This window comes from Parasteatoda tepidariorum, chromosome X1 (assembly GCF_043381705.1).
Source record: "Parasteatoda tepidariorum isolate YZ-2023 chromosome X1, CAS_Ptep_4.0, whole genome shotgun sequence".
Taxonomy (NCBI): domain Eukaryota; kingdom Metazoa; phylum Arthropoda; class Arachnida; order Araneae; family Theridiidae; genus Parasteatoda; species Parasteatoda tepidariorum.
In genome coordinates this window covers 71,422,735-71,443,282 of record NC_092214.1, presented here as the reverse complement: position 1 = coordinate 71,443,282, position 20,548 = coordinate 71,422,735, and the positions used below count along the sequence as shown (strand labels likewise).

The window sequence follows — 20,548 nt, the reverse complement described above, 5'->3', positions numbered from 1 at the left end:
AGATCAAAAAGATCTTTCTAATTTTAATGTGTCATATAAAACATGAAATAATAATGAATAATAGTTTTAATGACATCTCAGCATAAAATAAGTTTTGTTTCAGATACTTTTGTGTTAATGACACATAAAATATCTAAATGATAGAACTTTTGAAAAATTACTTGTGATTCCACTTTTAACGTTGTTATATCGAAATTTTAGGAGTGGAAGCAAGCTCTGAGAAATAAAAGTTTGGCCAAAACAACCAGAATATGGTAAAATTTATCATGTTTTGGACATTGCGGGGACTTCTTAAATATTTACCGAATTTTTACCGAAGCGCTTTGATAATGAATTTTGTAGAATATACAATTAAATATGGTTTTATAATACGTGATTAAATTTGGTAAATGTAGTAAAATTTGGTAATTTTATCATACCTTAAAGCATGGCATAAAAACCATTTATTCGTTTAAATTTACTTTTCAGTTTTGTATTTTTTACTAAATGTGTGTTGATACGAGCTATTATTTAGAGAACCAGAATTTCTGGTAAACTTTTATCATATGAACGGAAAAATTAACAAATGAATGGTTTAAAAGGAGTATATTTTGGTTTCATACCAAAATGATGTTGTTTTTTTTACAAAAAATTTAATTACCATACAGAATGGTAATTTCACCAGAATGTTATAGTTTGCAACAGACTATATAGATTTTTAAAAAAAATCCTCGAAACAACTGGAGATTTATAGTGCTCACTATTAAATAGAATACGGAAAAATAATTATAAAAATGAAGAGCTTTTTTTACATTTCTCAAACACTAAATACTATTTCTACTATTACAATTGAATTAAAAATAAATGTAATTGCGTGGCAATGTTGTGAATGCATTTTAAATTATACTGTTCTAGTTTTTATATGAAAAAACTATAATAGTGTAATTTTTAATTAAAAAATTACAAAATAAATTAACTCAATTTTATTCCACTTTAGCCGTGGTTTGATATCCTCTAATAATAGCTATTGTTTTTGCTTTATATCTACTATAGATTTTTTTAAAAACTTTTTTTGTAATTTCCTATGAATATCTTTTCACAGTTTTTTAAAGCATTTATAATTCCTTAATGCGAATAAAGTATATGTTTTTGGAACGTTATATAGTGGCATAATACCTTTGTTTCTTAATTGGCTTATCCAAATTACTTTTATCCTAGCTTCATTCTTCTATCAAATCCAGCAATATATAGTTGTTCAATGATTATTCTTCCACGTTAATTTTTTTATTGGTATTAAAAAAGAGAAACAAGTTTTGTTCTATAGCTGTTTTTTATTTGGATAGTTTAAATTATTATAATTATTACTTTAAACTCTAATAAGTATATTTATAATACTTTTTCAACATTAATCAACTTCGAAAATAAATATTTAAATTAAATGGCAGAAAAAGCCTGTACAACTCTCTTTTATTAAAAAAAATTGACATTGAAAGTTTCTTCGAATATAAGGATTTCTTGGTGTTTTCTTTAATATTTTAAGAGTTTCATGATTTTTTTTCACTGCTTGATTTTTTTTGTTTGTTTTGTTAAGTTTGAAAAGTGTTTTTTGAATACGTATCGTTTCAGACTTTCAATTTATAAATGTAATATTTTATAACAAATATCATATTTTTCTAAGATGTCTATAAAAAAGGGGTATAAAGTTAAATTATATTGATTTTTTATAAAATAAGAACTAGCCTGAGATTTATAAAAATATAGAGTAGCGTTTTATGCAATATGTTACTCGGAAATTTTGTTGTTTGATTGGAAAATGCTTTCAAATATTTCATAGTTGAAAAATGCGTTTTAAAATATGAAACTTGACTGAAAGTCGATTGAGAAATTTTGCCCCTGGCATTGATATAAGTTTGAATTTTATCAGAAGCATTGATGAATTTTTCTTTGAAGAGACTGAAATCTAACAGTGTGTTAGATATCTAAATAAATAAATAAAAATACTTATATACACTTTATATCTATATGTACTTTATATGTATCTACCCAGCTAAAAATACACTGCAGTTATTCTACAGAACTGATGCAGTTTTTCTACAGTTAACTGCTGATTTTCTGTAGTGCAATCCTAACTGTAAAAACACTGCAGTTATTTTGCAGATAAAGTGAAGTAATTTATACGTAATTTATTTCAAGAAAACTTTTATCTATTGTCTACCATATTAGTGTAGTTCAAGTGAGATCATTTTAAGATCATAAATTTTTGAAAAAAACTTTGAAATTCGTTGTTATCCTGCAGTAAATTTGAAGTAATTATGTAGTCATTGATTCAGAAGTATATTTTCTGATGAATCTGCAGAAAAACTACAGTTACTTTGTATTGTTGTAAAATTTAAAGTCTTAGATGTCTTCAATCATGCTTTCCTCGTTGGTAAATCAACTTTTAATAATGTTTACGTTTATTTTTTCTATTTGTCTTTGATTACATATTAATTACTTATATTTAGGTAAAAATTCTAAACATATATATTGATAAGGGAGATAACTTACACTGTCTATATACATAAAAGAAAAATTCATGAAATACATACTTGATGCAGTTTACAAACTGCAGTAATTTTGTAGTGTTTCCACTTCAAAAATACTGTAGTGGAATTAGCCAAATCACCACAGTCTTCAAACTGCATTTTTTGGTAGATTTTCAGCAGTTTATTTTTAGCTGAGTATATGTACATTACTATTACTTTTAAATATTTTTAGAATGGTTTAAATAAAATGAATATTTTTAATTTAAATACTTCCAACAGATTCATTTCAATTGTTCTTTTATTTGGCAATATTTTAGCTAATTTCAATATCTACTAGCAAATTTATATGAATTTCAATTCACACAATTTCTACAATTTCATAATTAAATTTTAATTTAAGTCCACAATCATTCGAAAAATGTTCTTAAAAATGAAATGTTCTTAAAAAATGAAATGTTCCTAAAAATGAAATGTTATTTATCTTTTATTGTTATTGTTATTTGATATTTTTTATGATTTAATAACAAATAAAAATTATTGTAAACATCTTACTTAATATGCACATCTTAGATTAACATATGCATCTTAGTTTGCATCTACTTTTCGCTGGAATGTAAAGGAAATTCTTAAAATTAAGATTAAGGTATAAACTAAAATAAAACGAAATTTATAAATTCCTGACGAGTGATTTTTTTTTTTAAATTAATAATATTCTGCATGTTTTTATTAATAATATACTGCATGATTTGGTAGGTATTGCACAGATGTATTACCGTAATAGTTAAAAGAATATTTCCTCAACTATTTGTAAAATTATTACTTCATTAGTTTTAAGGTAAGATGTCTTTATTGAATTAATATCATTTTGCTTAAATTTTAAAAATTTTGCTTCAGTAAAAATAGATTACTTCAGAATTAACAAAAATATTAATTTAATAAAATTGCGAAAAAATGAATCTTTCAATAAATGCAATAATACAGCAGTTTAATGCCGGATAAATGTTTCTACAACAGATACCACTCCAGATTTATGACATGTTAGTTATGATTTCGCGCTGATGAATCGAATAGTTCTGCCACTTATCCTGATTTCGATTAACTCAATGGCGATTTCGATCTCAACAATGATTGTGAAATTTTTTTTGCATTCTCTTCGTCTTTACTACTGTCCCACAAAAATGAGTGAAAAACTTTGAGAACAGGAGAATAAGGGAGCTATGCATTCTGTATACGCTAAAAAACGATGGTATTTCGGTGTTTTAACAGAAGAAAATACAACAAGAATAATTGTGCGCTTGTTTAAAATGACCCATACATACCCTGCTTCAGTAACTAAATATTAACTGAATCTCGCAAAATGGCGTGGGTCATAAGGTTTTTTTCTTTATTTATTTTTTCTTTTGTTAAAAAAATGTGTTACACTTGTTAAAAATTGAAAACGCTTATAACATACACTAAATTTGATTTAGTTTCAAAAAATGTAGAAAATTCTACCATTTCTGAAATATAGAATCGAAATCTTTCATCCATGTTCCTAAGAAGTTTCTTACTAAATCATTGCTAATATATTTCATTAATTGCCAATATGGTTTTGAATGCAAATGGGAAAATAGATAATATGTCAATTATTTATCAAGTAGGAAAATAGGAAATAAATTAACTAAATTATGCGAAGAAATCAAATGGAAATCAAACATTTTGAGGGAAATTACTTGTGAACTATCGAGTTTTATACTGGCACACCAAAAGTTTTAGGTTCTCGCAATTAATAATGGAAACTTGGTAAATACAGCAAAATTAAATTAGCGAAAATCAAAATTTTGATTTTTGACTAACTGATCTATAAATGCCATTTCTAAAGCGCTATGTTATTTTTCTTTGGCACTGGCAAAAAATCTTAAGTGGAGATATTTCGAAAGTACAAAATATCACGATGAATCGCGTGAAAATATCGTTTCATGTTTTCGTAACGGTATTTTGATCATATTTTTTACATATAAAAGGCGCAGTTATTAAACTATTGTTATATTGAAAGGCCGTAATTGTTGGTCGCTCCAGCTTTCGTAGTACTACCGGATTATTTGTATTTTGTCAGTTTTCTTTAGCCTATCCCTTGTCTTAGATGTACTTTCTTAACCCTTTGGCGTAGATGGGTCACCTTTGTTTCTTTTATACATTTTTACTAACATTCTAATTACAGGCAAAGATATATTTTGGTATTTTTTATTAATAAAAAACCATCTAATAGTTACTAAAAAATATCTGTTTGCTTATCGGAATTATATTTGCACTAAAATATGAAGTCCAAAAGAAGTAATTGGAATTTTTTTTTTCATTTACAATTAAAAATGTATCAATGATTGATTTTGTGAATTATAGAAATTTCAATGATGTATAACTGTTTCTCTTAGATTTAAGAAATTGCAAATAAGTGTAAATTTGAAAATCTATTGTAGGGTAATGAGCCGTGTTTGGCACCGGTGTTTCAAGCTGTATTTAATAAATATAAATTATTAAAATGCTAAATATAATATTTCAACTTATTTTAATCTAAATTCATGCAAGATTATTAAAAAAGTATGAAAAATGTGTTATGTAAAAATTCAGAATTCATGGGTTAAGTGACGAGCAATAAATATCATGATTATAAAAAATGTCCAGTAGTAATCGAATGAAATGGCACAAAGAAATGTCCATTAACGATTTCTTGTTTAAGCCTGAAAATCAAGTACAAAATCGAGAGATTCTGCCTCGCGATATTTTGAAGATAAGATTTTAGAAGAATACCCACTGTTTTTCGAACGACTATGTTCAAATCTGTTTTTAAATTTTCGAAAGAATTTTTTGAAATATTCAAAAAATGTTTATTAAAATAGTTTATAATTCACTTTAAATAATTTCAACTAATTAGTCTTTTACTTGTAAAATTTGAGTTTAGCACTTAATGAAGCGAGCAAATTAGTACAAGAAAATACAATAAGGATTTATTTAGAAATTCCGGATTCATGAAACTACTAAGATAAAAATTGCTATTTTGCTATTTATATTGCTATTTTTATTGCTATTTATATATAAATTGCTATTTTTATCCTGACTTGTTCAATTGCATACAAATTTAACTAGTTTTCAATATTGTTATATGAATGTAGATTGGAAATGTTATTTAACGAATGAATCGAGCAATTTAATACATAAAAGTACGATAAAGATTTATTTAGAAAATCCGGAAACATAAAACATTTTACAAAACTAAGATAAATTACTATTTTGATCCAGATTCGTTTCACTGGATGCAAATTTAACTAGTTTTTAATATTGTTATATAAATGCAAATTGGAAATTCAATTTTTCAATTTATCTCGTGGCAAATGTAGTATCTATTTTAAAATAAAATTCAAAATATCAATAAAAGTTAATAATAGGTTTATAATCCATTTAGAGAAAGTATCTAGATTGTGTTTTCTTATCCATCATAGCAGACAGTCGTAAAAGTGTTTGAGAAGGGATTTATCCCAGTCACGTAAATCTTTCGAAATTTCAACCGGAAAAAAACCATCAGCAAATATCCTGCGGCAATATCAGTTATTACTTGTTCTTCCTAAAAGTATATCTAAGATGTAAAAATTCATTCCTACAGGAAAATTGTAACAATTTATTTTCCTCATACAATAGTCAAAATAATATTAATGACTATTATGTTTTTTCTATAAATATTTATTCGTTTTAAAATTGAATGTTATTTATATTCAAATTACCAAAAATGTCATTTTGAAGTATCATTAATAAATAATAGACTTGGGTCATTTTATATTGCAATGTGCATACTAAATCTCTAACTCAGTATTCATTTATTTCTAAGAATATTTTAAGTTAAATTTGTGTTCAGAGTGAGCCAGAAACAAAATATCTATTCTCTGACTATATTCGGTTTTTCGACAATGCTTGTGAGCATATAGAACACCACATACATCGTTCAACATCGTTAGGTAAGAGGGTTATTTTAAAAGCTTCTTAAGAGAAATCTACTTTTTCCCCTTGAAATTCAGAATATATAGTTACATTATCCGAACGTCACAGGCAAGGCTGTAGCGAGAAAATATTAAGGTCACCAAAATGTATTCAAATGGTTAAATATCTCGAGAGGACCGAGATGGCTCAGGAGCTAGAACGCTTGCCTCCAATGAGACAGCTCGCTTTTGAACCTCAAATAGAGAACGAAATTCCAGAAAAATTACTTTTTTTATATAGTATTGACATTTCTGGTTTTAAAATGAGACACATAATTCTGGTAATTAAAACCAAAATAAACGGTATATTCAATGGTAGCGGTTTAACAAAAATTCTCTTTTTCAGAATGCAGCTTTTACGATCATTCTTTCTGTAAATAAGACAAAACTGAAGAGTAAATTTATCCGAATAAATGATTTCGGTGCCATGCTCTAAGTAATCAGTGATAAAACTATCAAATTTTACCATACATTATAAAAATAAATTTCATTCTCAATTTTACCAAAGTGATTACCAAAGCGCTTTGGTACATATTATCGAGCTTTTAGTGTTCCCATAGAAGCAGAAACACGGTAAATTTAATCATATTCTAATAGTTTTTATTATACCATATTTTTCCTTCCATGCACGCATTGATGACAAATTGATTATGATAATTCAAAATTGCAATTATGACGTAAAAAACACAAAGTGGTAGGCGGATCATGGGCTAGATCCATTTGCCACGGGATGACCATGCCATGTTTTCGTGGTTTCAATCTCCATGTAGTGTAAATGCTGATTAATTCCTCAAGTCGGGCTGGAATAGCCTGGTTTATTGACCGTTGGAGTCTTGTTCTCTGTTCTCGAGAACGGGAGTTAAATGTAGTTGGCCGAAGAATCCCCGTGTATCAAATGGTGACTGTTACAGGTTGAATCTGCCAGGGTTACTAAGTCCTTGAAGTTCCCATAACAAATCAATACCTCTGGGGGTACTGATCCAGAAGTTCTCTTGTCTTCTGGATTGAGTTCAAAATTACAAGACTACAGAGTTGAAAATTGGTAGTCGTAAATTTAAATTTGGGACTGCGGTTTAACAACGGTTTTAAAATAGAAATAATTCTAAACAAAAATAGTCTTCCTCAAAGGCTAATTTGACATAATACTGTCATAATATGTCAAATTGCTAGGATTTCTTATGAAGATTATTTGCTCCTTAATAAATAACAGTAATAAAATTCTGATCTCTTTCAAATAACACTTCAAACCATGTATAATATCTCATGTTTTTAAAAATATCAATTTCTGGCAAGTGTTTGGCTAAAAATAAGGAATATGTATTTATGTTTTGATTACCACACATCATTTTCCCCAAAATTCATATTTAAGCTTGACAATTTTTATTTATTTTAACAATACGCAATAACAATTTACAAGTAAAGGAAAGGTGCAAATATTACAATGGTACAGTCACCAAGTTATTGGCATTTCTCGCAAAAAAAAAATAAATAAAAAAAATGTTTTCATAACTACTTTGTAAGAAACTGTGCTATAGATTTACACGCTAAAATAAAAAAAATTTGCTCATTAAAAAAAGCAACATCATTTTCAGTTTTAAGTCATAATTTGGAATAATGAATATTTTATGATTGAATGCTTCATAGGTGAGCGATTCCTTTATAATTCTTATACATTTTATACTGATGAAAACCAAACAAGTATCTGGATATTTGCTAATCCAAGAGCCATATTTAAAAAAAAAAAATGTGACAAAAACTATGAGAAACTTTTTTATGACCAGTATCTTTCTGTTTTATAGAGTTTCATTTTACACAAGTGATACTTTAAAATACTAAGAATATACCAAAAATGTTACCAATATATGAATAAAATTTTAGGTAAAAGGAGCTACCTTGCACAAGATTTTCTTTTCTTCAATGTTGTATTCTAGAAAAAGAAATTATAATGTTACAGGACATTCAAATTATGATGGTATACATAACATAGTGAAGCAAAAACACAAAATCTAAAGTCAGGGCAAGTTTGTTCATTATAGAAAAAGCCATCCAGGAAATAATGGGGGGGAAAACTTATTTTTCTTTTCATTTGAATGTCCATGCTTAAAATAATATTTAGAATGATTTTAAGCAATGATTCATATTTTAAGAGTACCACTGATGTAAACTAATTTAAGAGAACAATGAAAAAATGAAATAAAATTATTCAAAAAATAAATTTAGGGTTCATTTTTTCAAATGATAATACACATAAAATTAAACATTAAAGCAGGGATAGCTTAACTCTTTGCAAAAAATGCCGTTTAAGAAAGAATTAAAATTATGCTTGCCACTTCCAACATACTAAATAAAAGAAGTATAAAAAAATTTGTCACTTTTATGCTGATTTTTTTTTAACCTGTCATGATTTTCTGCTAAAAAAAATTCTTTTCAGACTTAGTTTTCTAATACTTTTGATGTAGTGTAATCTTACTTTTCTTACAATTAGACAGTGTGGTTTATATAAAAGAAATTAATTAAATTACTTAATTTTATGTACGTTCATTCAACATACGTCAACGTGCTTTGAAGCTTTTTTTTGTTACACAATGTTAAAACACAAACTGTAGTGATGATGATGAAAAAAAAAAATACAACAGAATGTTGAATTCATGTATTTTTTTTAAATCAATATTAGGTATTATAATTTAGAGTTAATTAAGATATATTTATTAATAATGATTTAATATTTTTGATACCATTTCATTACAACATCAAGACAAGTAACTAGTAAATTTTTTCAATAAAAAAAGTATCCATTTTAAATAATGAAATTGACAAAATAATGCACCATCTTGTTTTAAATAGTTAGCAATGCATAGTTTTGTATCAAAATGCGTTTTTGTTATTTTCTCTTAGCAAAAATCAATTTTAATATATATAATTGAAAAAATTGCACCTTTTTATCAACCAAATTGAAAGAAAATAAAAATATATGCTTTTTGTTGTATAAGAAATTAGTTTGTGCCTTTAGCAGTAGTTTTAGTAAAAATAAGTATTTGCCAGGATGATNTATATATATATATATATATATAAATATAAATCTGCGTTCCCGTAGTTTCGAGGCTCTAGATGGATGCCGGAAGGAGTTGGGATTCACTAGGAACATTGGGGACTTCTCCCTTACAAAAACGGTACGTGATGGATCATTTTGTTTTTGATATATAATTCAAGTACCTTTTGTTTATAGATAACTATAGGTACTTCTAAAGAAAAAAAATTATCAAATTTGTATAACAGTGAAATTTACACACAACGAAATATCGATAATTAAAAAAATATATATGTAAAGCATTTTGCGGAATATAATAAATCGAACAATCAAGTTTCACAAAATTAAAAAAATTAACTAATTAATGAACAAAACAGAAAGCATTTGGCAATTTTGTAAAATACGAAGGACCCCAAATTACAAAATTTTAATTTAAAATCTATTTCGAATGCAAAGGAGAAAATAATATAGTTAACAGACGGGAGATGATATTATGATAATTTACACTTATTTCTAACTCTCATATTATCTCATCCAACTACTCAATTCGATTAATTATTATCAGTGAGAAACTAATTGTATAAGTAATCAGAATTTCGTTGAAATGAGTAACCAGAATTGAAATTCTGGCTACTTCTGGAATTTTATTATTTTTCAGTAGTAGCCTTAAAATGTGATCTAATGGTTTGTTCACATGATTAATATTATACCAAGTTGGAGTTTGATATTTATTTGGCAAGCTTTAAAAATAAAATTCTACCTAATATTTTTCCAAAAGATAAATATCAAAAATTTTATTTGGAAAAGATTTTTACATGGTTGAAATGTTTAGTCTAGTTTTTATTTATAAATAAATATTTACGTGAGCAAACATTATTCATGACAAAATACTAGCATCACTAGAGAATAACAATTGCCTTTGAATTAAATATTTTTGTTAGATTAAATATGGTATTTATTTATTAGAAAAACTTCTGCATTTGATAGCAGAAATACCCTACCTTTTAAATCTTTATTCTTTGTCATCTATTGATTTTTTATCCCACTTTTTCAAAAAATAATTACTAAAAATCTTGATTCCAATACTTCGGTATTTCACAAATAATACTTTATTTCAAAAAAGGAATTTTGCTTTCAATTTTAAAGTTAATCTTTTCCCTCGAAGGGAACTTTTTATTACTGACTTTCAGATTAATATTACCTGAATAAAGTATTTGTACTTTTGATTTTGCATTTTCCTTTGTGGTTACCTCTTTTGAAACTTTTATTTTCAATATTTTCCAAGAATTTAAATTATGTTCTTTTTGTGATTAATAATTGTATTTGTTTCAAAAGAAAAGTTTTTCTAAGACCGTCTTAAATTAATTTGTCTGCATCATAAAGTGAAGATGCTGTTTGTCATAAATAGTCTTTGTTAATTAAAATAAAAATTGAACCTAATTAATTTGCTTTTGTCTCAGTATCACCTTTTCCATCCCCATTTAATTTAAATGCATGCTTGAAAATAATATTAAAATTTTACTTTGCATATTAATTTAGTTGTAAGGAATTATAGCGAAAGTTTGAAACCTTTTGAATTCAATATACGTTGTAAAATTTAAAGAATTCAAAATGTGAGTAAATTTTAAAAAATTGTAATTTAATTTTGCAGAATATCAGCAAAAATTGTTATTATATCTAACTATGAGAAAGTTTGCCTCATAATTAATATTGTTTTTAAAAGTGGAAAGATCAAAATAATTGTAATTTAATAAATTTTTAGTTTATACTTCAGTTTGACATGTGCAAGCACATTTTTAAATTTAAAGTTTAAAATTTTGTAGGGTACACTGAGTGGTGTCTATCTCATGTGATTCTAGATTAAAAACAAAACAATACAGTAAAAAAAAGGACTCTATGTTTTTTCTTCTTTTTTTGTAATCAAAATTTCAAATGGTATCAAGTTCACGTTTTCCGGGAAGTTTCGAAAGTTCTTCCTAAATATGTAAAAAGAAGTTTGCAAAAGCTACGTTCCTATTTTTTCTGGGCATAAAAATATCATGTCTTCGAAATTACAGAAAAGATTCTACGAAAAAAGCAAAGAATATTTTGCAAATAAAAAATTGAGTTTATCAGCAAACTACACAATTTGAAGATGATCTAATACTGAATTTACAAAAATCATTTAATTTTAAAAACAACTAGAACATTTTCAAAAAGTTACATTTGATTCATTTTTAATACTTTTTATATGATGGACAAGCAAATTTGAAAAGTTTCAGCAGAAAACAAAAGCAATGCATACAGCAAAAGATGTTCCTTAATAACTGCATACAGTTTATGATTGAGCCTTGTAATAAATGAACCGAAGTCGGAATATATATATATATATATATATATATAAATGGGTGATTCTCACGAAGCATGACAATTCGGACCAAAAATTTTTTTTTCGCATTTAATGTCCTAAAAATAATCTAAAATTTTTTTTGTATACTTCTTTAGCTACACTTATTAATATCTTATAGACAGCAATGCAGTTTATTGACATTTGCTCGAGAAAAAAAATAAAAAAGAAATTCACCAAATCTTGAATGCCAGGAAAATGACATATTAGCTTNTTCACATTTAAAGTCTTCAAAATAATCTAAAATTTTTTTGTATACTTCTTTAGCTACACTTATTATAATCTTATAGACAGCAGTGTAGTTTATTGACATTTGCTTGAGAAAAAAAATAAAAAATAAATTCACCAAATCTTGAATGCCAGGAAAATGACATATTAACTTAGAAGTTTAAAAAACAGTCATTTTAAGGTTATAGTAAGTAACTCAACTTAAGCCTTTATGTTAGATGGACCATAAATTGCTTAAATTAATTATTTTTATCCACAGTAGAAAGAAACAAAAAAATTTTTGTTGCTGATATGTACAGAATAAAATTTTTTATAATAATCAATCAATAAATAAATAAATAACTTTGATTACATCCAAGCATATTGCAATCATACATAAACTTTGTATTAGGTTAATATTTGTATTCCCTCTTTACAGTATTAGCAGTTAAAAAGAATTTCTGGTAACACTTCTATGTCCTGGATTCATAAGCCAAGAAAATGACAAATGCGCCATTTTATAGCAAATAACTTTACTTTAATTTAATATTTTGGCCGAAGACGTTTATATTCTGCAGAAAACAGCAATATTTCTTAAAATAAATCAGAAAAATCTATGTAGTTTTGTTATTAATGATTTCAGGAGGCCAGGAAAATGACAGCATAAAAGCCTACTCACCTTGAAAAGATTTTCTGAAATAGATTCTGAGCCAGAAAATTGGTAATTTATTCATGCAACAAGGCATGTTCATATTGATTGAATTAGATTTTAAGATATTGATTCCTGGCGCTATCTATTTTGGCTATAAATCTCTAAATAAAAGTAGCCAGGAAAATGACAGATTTTCATGGGACAAACAAATTATTCACAGAAAAAATTATTTTAAACAAAGTTTTAGTACACAATACCCTCTGCGTATATTTTAGAAATGCTTAAATAGGATAAGATAAAAAAAATTAGATTTTGAAAAATGTATGGGAAGTTTTGAAGCTTGTTATTATTGGAAATATTGTTTGGGACATGCCTGGAAAATGACAATTTGATATTCAATTAAATTTTTTAAGTATACAAAACAGTCAATGCTAGTGCAAAGTCATTTTAAAATTCTAATTGTTTAAAATAATTATCTGCTTAACAATCTAAATAATAAATATACCTATTTCCTGGATTATTACCTAATATTTCTCTACTCTGACAAAATGCAGTTTTATTTAATTTTAAGAATTGATTGATAGTACACATTCAAATGAGAATAAGTGAAATATGTTTAGTTTAATTAGGCTAATTGGTAACAAACGCGATAGCTTTTCTTCTTGGTTGACTCATTCATCTTATAATGGCAATATTTTGACATTATTTGCATTTACATGAAGGTTTTATTATAATTAGTAGCTAATGCAGCTAACTTGTGTTAACATTAAATGCCCATCTAACTCTATTCTTAAAAGATAACATAAATTCAATTTAATATATTTTATTTAAATAAAATCTTAATATAGATTGTTAAGAAATCGTATTTAGAATGCATTTAGAACTTTCGGCAAACTTCAGAAAGAGTGAAAACATGAAAGTTCTAATTATTCTTCTTTAACTGCATATTCAAGCCTTTAATGTCATTTTTTAATTAAACTGAGGTTTGGTTTTCAGAAGATTTTGTTGAGAATTTTAAAGCATTTCTTTCAATTTTTAAAAATCAGAATTAAGACGAAATTAAAATATGAATTCTCAAAATTGAACTGAATTGACTGAATTCTCAAAAATCATGAGATTTTTCTTGCGGATTAATAAATGCTTCTAAAGAAAATTTCTTCAAATTGAATAATCATTGTTTTCATTGGTTTCATAATACGAATTTCATCAAAAGTAGTTTTTCCCCATATTGTTTGAGCTATACCTAAGCCTTTAAGAAATTCTTATGACGCCCGTAAGATATACATTTTTTCCAATGTTCACCAGGAGAATAACCTAAATCACACAGGCATTTGAAGGGCAGATATGTTGGTCACTCTTTCAGAGGCACCATATTAGGTGGGCCAATGTTGCCCCCACAGTAAGGACAGTTAGTACAGAGAATGAAAGAACATCCATGCCTTGCCCAGGATTCGAACCCAGAACCTTCCTGATGCAAAGCCAATTCCCTGACCACTACGCAGGCCGATTGGCCTTGAGATATACATATTTTCAATAAAAAAAGGAAATATTCACTAAGAAATCTGAGTGGTAAGTTTTAATGCAGAAATGACTAGGTAACTCTCGTGAAAATAAAGTAAAATATGTAATGAAGAAGTAAAATGTAAAATACAAGTACATAATAATTTGTACGAAAAAATCTCTCTCTATTTTTTTTCTATTATAACTATATTTCTATTATAACTTTAGGTCTATAGTGAGCTCCTTGAATTTGATAATGTTGCAGATATAATTTGTGTCAGATTCCAATAAGATGACTTCAGTTACCCCGTTTTGTTATATTCAAGACAAATTTCTTTCTTTTTTTTGCTTTTTTTTTTTTTATAAGCCTTAAATCATGTGTGACTCAAAATTTTTATTTATCTGAATATGAAGATGGATAATTTGACAATAGTTCATTTGCGCATTTTATTTTGGTTTCCTAACAGAATCTTATCATCACTCTCATCTTATAATTAAAAAAAAGTTTTAGTTGACTCATCATATTGCCTTTCAGCAATCCCTTCTACAACTCACTTTAGAATTGCTCCTCCATCAATTGAAACTCCCCCTGTGGGGCGTGGCCCCAAAACGGGAAGTTCAGATCCTTAGGCTTAATGCAACATATCGATTAGCAAAGGAGATTTTATATATTTTTTATTTTATAACCGTCGTTGAATAACCGACCTGATTTTGGGTCTACGACTACTAATGTTTAATTCCGGAGCCTTCTAATTTTGAACCCGATCCAGAAGACAAGGGAACTCCTGGATCAAGTATTGGGAGAAACTTGCCTCCGTGGAAGACTTTTTGATGAAACTAACACATATTTGCGTTACATGGAGAGGAAGACCACGAGAACCCCCAAGGTTAACCTGATAGCAAGAGGCCTCTAACCCGAAATCCATCTATCACTGAGGATATTTCACATCAGCACTGTGGGCGTTGCAAGCCGGATGCAGATTCATATCGACCTGCCATTGCTGGGATTCGAACCCGGTTCACCTCATTCAAAGAGCTCGATCCTCTGTGCCATCGTGCCATCTCAGAAATTAAAATGATAGTTTAATTTCTGAGAGTGCAGTTACAAGCTTACTCGCCATTTTTAGTTCCATATTTGCATGCTTAATCGCTTCCCTTACCAATTTTTTTTGACGAAAAAAAAATTCAAAAAATAAAATTTTTTGTCTTCCTCTTAATAAATACACGGTACTAAAGCAAAATATAATACACAAGTTTTAATTNAAAAAAGGGAAGCCCATTTGAGAGGCACAGGGAACCGGTAAAATCCTTTCGTACCGCGCATTGACTCGCGTTTGCTTTGGTGCCTTTCATTTCTTGTGGTGCCTCTCATTTTTAAAGGCACATTAGTTATGTGCCTCTAACGCGAGAAAATAAAGGGTACATTTAGCTTGTGCCTTTTATTTAAGAGGTACAGTTTTTAGAGTGTAACCCAAGATGACTGAGGATATTTCACATCAGCACTGTGGGCGTTGCAAGCCGGATGCAGATTCATATCAACCTGTCATTGCTGGGATTCGAACCCGGTTCACCTCATTCAAAGAGCTCTATCCTCTGTGCCATCGTGCCATCTCAGAAATTAAAATGATAATTTAATTTCTGAGAGTGCAGCTTACCAATTTTTTTGAAGAAAAAAAAATGCAAAAAATAAAATTTTTTGTCTTCTTCTTAATAAATACACGGTACTAAAGCAAAATATAATACACAAGTTTTAATTTTTTTATGAGTAAAAAATTTTAATTTACAATCAGTTTATTATCCCGAGTTATCTCGGGCAAATGAAAAAAGTTAAATATCAGTCTTTGCTTACGTTCACATATTCAATAGGCCGGGAAAGCCTGGTCGGTAGGGCGCTGGGCCCATGTCCGAGAGCTCGAACCCCGCCGGCTTAAGACTCCCCGTGTAGAAGTGGTTGACGCACGCTAAATCAGTCGACTCGCAAAAGTCTTTTATATTCCCATAACTAATCAATACATCTGGGGGTACTGGATTGGAGATCGATCGCTCTCTGATTCTGGTCAAAATTACGATCTGTGGATGAATGAATGGATGTATGAATACGATGTATGGTGTGGCAGAAGTCGAATCCTTGGTCATAGATGGCGCCACTGAAAAACAAGAAACGCACTCTCTCTGCCTTAAATTTGCTCAGTTTCACCAAGCAGGCTTGCACGTGCGGAAAGTGACATTAACATATTCAATAATCTGAAAAATCATCTGCATTACTTTCGTACGAGAACTCCATCTTTTTTACGCTTTTTTCTATGTAAATCAAGCAACCTTATTCGTATATACATTGGCACTAAATACGTCTGCAGTCCCACTATCCAACAGCATTACTTCTGAACAAAGCTTAGCGAACTTCCAATCACATGGATTACATATTTTTGTGTCCGGCCGAGTAAAAACGTGATAAAACAAAACGTACTGACAAATTCTGGTACACCTTATTTTTTGGGATAATTAGTGAAGCGGTTAAGAACTTCACTTATGCCCATTCATTTTCTTGCCAGACTGCGAATTGCTTCGAAACCAATAGTAAACTTTGTCGATAATCCTGACCAGTTAGTAGTAGTTCATTGTGTTCAATATCGTGATAATAAAAAAAAAACGGTCAACAGGACTTTGACTGACTTTGATGCGATTTTTTCAGTCTTCATCATTTTTTAGAGGCATTCATTTGATTGTTGAGTTGTTTCTGTATCGACAGTGCAGATCGCAGGTATCATGTTTTAAAAAGGAATTGTCTAATGAAAAAATATATATCGTGTCACTTAAGCACGCTGTTGTGTTGCAAACATCTCGGGATGTTAGCAACATTAAATGTTCTTAGAAGATTGCTTGATAGAAACAAACGATGCAGGAATGTGTTCAATAAAGCCTCTTGTTGTCAAACGACGATCACCAAGTATCAGTTGTCTGACTTGATCGATATGTTGATCATTAATCAAAAGGGATGATCTGCCAGAGCCAACTTACCTTATCTTCAATGTATTTCTCTATCATCTTTGAGGTTTTCATACCAATAATTATTGTCGCTTTTGATGAACAGTGTTTTTTGTAATATTTAAAAAGTCTTTTGTAAGAAAAATTTCAACTCAAAAATAAAATATAATGCATGTCTTTCGCTTAATAGTTAATATAAGTTAATAGACATGCCATTTTCAATAAACTGAAAAGATCAAGATTTTTTTAAAATAATACTTAACTTTTTGTATTAACTTCATTTCGCAAAGATAAAACCTAGTGTTTATCTTGAGTTAAAATTATTGATAAATTTTGGTTTTAATTTTTTCATGCATGTAAGTTATGAAGGATGTCTTAAGATTTTGAATTATGAATTGAAGAAATGTTATCAATTTATTAAAGATCACAAAATTGACGAATATCATATTTTATTTTAATAGGTATGATTCAAAAAGAATCAGAAGTGCAAATTTAGAGTAAAAATTCACGCATCAGAAAAGTTTGCTTACTTCTCAATATTTTTGCAAAAAACTAAACTAGTTTGGAATGTAAGCTCTAAATTTCAGTTTAAATTCAATACAATACTAGTTTGATGATAATAACAAATAAATCTTGCATAACTAACTAGTAAGGAAAATAGTTAAGAAATTTAGTACATGAGAACTAAATTAATGTGCTTGGAAATACAAATGGAATCAGAATCAAATATGAATGAATAATATCTGCGTGTGTGTTAAAATTCAAGTACAACAAGCTAAATAAAAGACAAGCACAAAAATAAATTTTAATATAATTATTAGATTTTCACGTACTAACAAGCAATCTTAATGATCTTGTTGATGAACTAAAATGTGCTCATTTATTTGTGCATTGATTTTAAGTTAGGAATTTATACTCAAAAAAGTAATTTCCCTGAATTAATATATTTTTCTTGGTCTGGGCTTGTAACCCTAAGAATATGGGAAGTAGCAGCAATTTGGAAAACGTTTTAACTGATTTGCCAGGACAGCGGTTAAAAATTTAAATCCCTTATGGTAAATTTAATCTCTCTGATTTCCCACACAATACTAAAACTAGTCTATGCAAATAAATTCTACGGATTCTCTTTATAATTATTCATTATTTTCTGCAATTTAAAAGTAATAAGTAATTTCAGTTAGATATAGTAATTTCGAGTTGTAATGTGTAAACTCTATTGCCCCATTTTGAACTGTGTAAAATAAAATGACAGAACACTAAACTTGATCGGAACACTATAAAATTTTCTAGATCAGATTAAGGTCTAAAGTACCGGCTCTTTGGGTATATCATTCGTAAAATGCATTTTTACCGTAAAATTTTATACCGTAACTTATACAGTAATATTTAATTAATTAGAGTGATTCAGGGATTTTAATGTAATTATTACTTTAAAATTGATTGCATATCAGATTTTTTGTCAATAAATGAAATTTAGGGTAAAATGGGTTTTATGATAAAATTGGATTTTACGGTACTTTTCACCGTAATTTGATCCTCAATTACAGAGTATTCCTTAAGAAATGAAATTTACTATTACAATGAATGCTGGAAATTGTTTCCCTAAATTTTTCGACTGATTTCGTTTAAATTCTGTATTTTTTCATTTAAATATACATACATTTTAAAATATTTCAAATCTGTGTATACTTATCTGTTCAAAATTATTTCAACCCTTATTAAAATATAAAAATGAATGAATAATTATGCAAAAAAAATGAAAGCGGATTTATCTGTGAATAAAATTGTTTTTTTTTCAATTATGTAAAAAAAAGTTTGACTCGCTAAAATATTTACAGTGATGGTAGAGACATGGTAAAGGAAAATTATAATGAACAATTTAGTGCATAAAAATCCGATCTTTAGATCAAAGGTTGTAAAAATCTTTTATTTTGTATTATGCGTACGGCACATTCAGACTAAATATTATGTAATAAGTCATAGATTAAAGAGAATTCTGTAGGTTATGTAAAAGGAGAACTATGTGTCGAATCTATTTCTTTCTTGTCACAAAATAGATTTGTTCATCTACGTCTTGACTGAGTGAGTTTTATCAAATCATTCACGAACTTATCGATTTTTCTCCTCGATTGCTTTCGTTCAATCTGGTGTAAGGTTCACCTTATGTGGAAAGCAATCAATCCCTCAATGATTATAGGAACTTTTTTCTGAATAAGGTCACATGACCATTCCATTGCTTTCATTTTATTCGTTGAATTCCCGTGACAATTTTTCCGAGTCAAATATTTTCTCTTTTAGAAAGGCAAGTTCGGAAACTGACTGTTTATTACATAGTATCCAAATCTTATAAGAAATATAAAGATTTTTTTTTTTAGTTTTAACGACATATTTATAAATGTATGCGCTATTCTGCTTTATTTTTAAAATCTAAACTACCACATTGGATAATTCGCACGTATCCGGGTTCTTTTTTTTCCAACTCATATGCCTTTCAGATCAATTTAAGCATTATTTTAAGTTTATTAGGCAGAGTGATACTTGAGCATTAGTTTCGCGACCTTCGCATTATTTTAAATCTGTTAAAAAACAATTGCATATTTGTGCTTTGCAAAAGGTTTCTTTATTCACAGTATGATACACTAAATTTCAGAAAATTTCTTAGTGCTTTTTGTTATGGTACATTTTTTAATACACGATATTTTCGAAATATTCAGTCGTTTGCATTTATTTACGATTTAAATTTATTTTTTATTTGATATTATTTTTTCATATAAATTTCATTGTAAACATAATAATATTAAGAAAACTGAAATTTTTTTCTCTTGCCGAAAATAATTTTCCCAGGTAGGAGTTAGATGACGATTGAATTTCGTCGTTGCCGAGTGGAAGGATTAAAACAGGTCTTAAGTCGGGAAGGAGGGTACAAAATTCATTTATTAATTATTAGACAAGAGCAGTCATGGGAGTGTGTGAAAGTATTTCGATTAGAATAATTAAAGGATAACATAAGAAGATTGATTGAAGCTTTTTATGTTATATATATATATATATATATATATATATAAAAAATAATTCAGGTAAAAAGAATAAGTTTAAAGTAAACCAGTGTCTATGAAATGCTTCCTATGAAATCCTTCGTATCGGTATATTCCATTGCACTTATTAAGTTTTAAAAAATTTCCCTTCCACAAAAAATGCAGTCAGATGCCGAAAAACAGGACGATTAAGATAAGTGAAAATCTCAACCATAAGAACTGAAAATAATATTATTAATGATTG

At 28.0% G+C, this 20,548-nt stretch overlaps 1 protein-coding gene across 2 annotated transcripts in view; it reads right to left on the bottom strand.

The window, feature by feature from the left end:
• The window catches only part of LOC107436806 (guanylate cyclase 1 soluble subunit alpha 2), a 465,049-nt gene that overhangs the window by 121,855 nt on the left and 322,646 nt on the right, over positions 1 to 20,548 (bottom strand). The gene's annotated exons all lie outside the window — the stretch shown is intronic.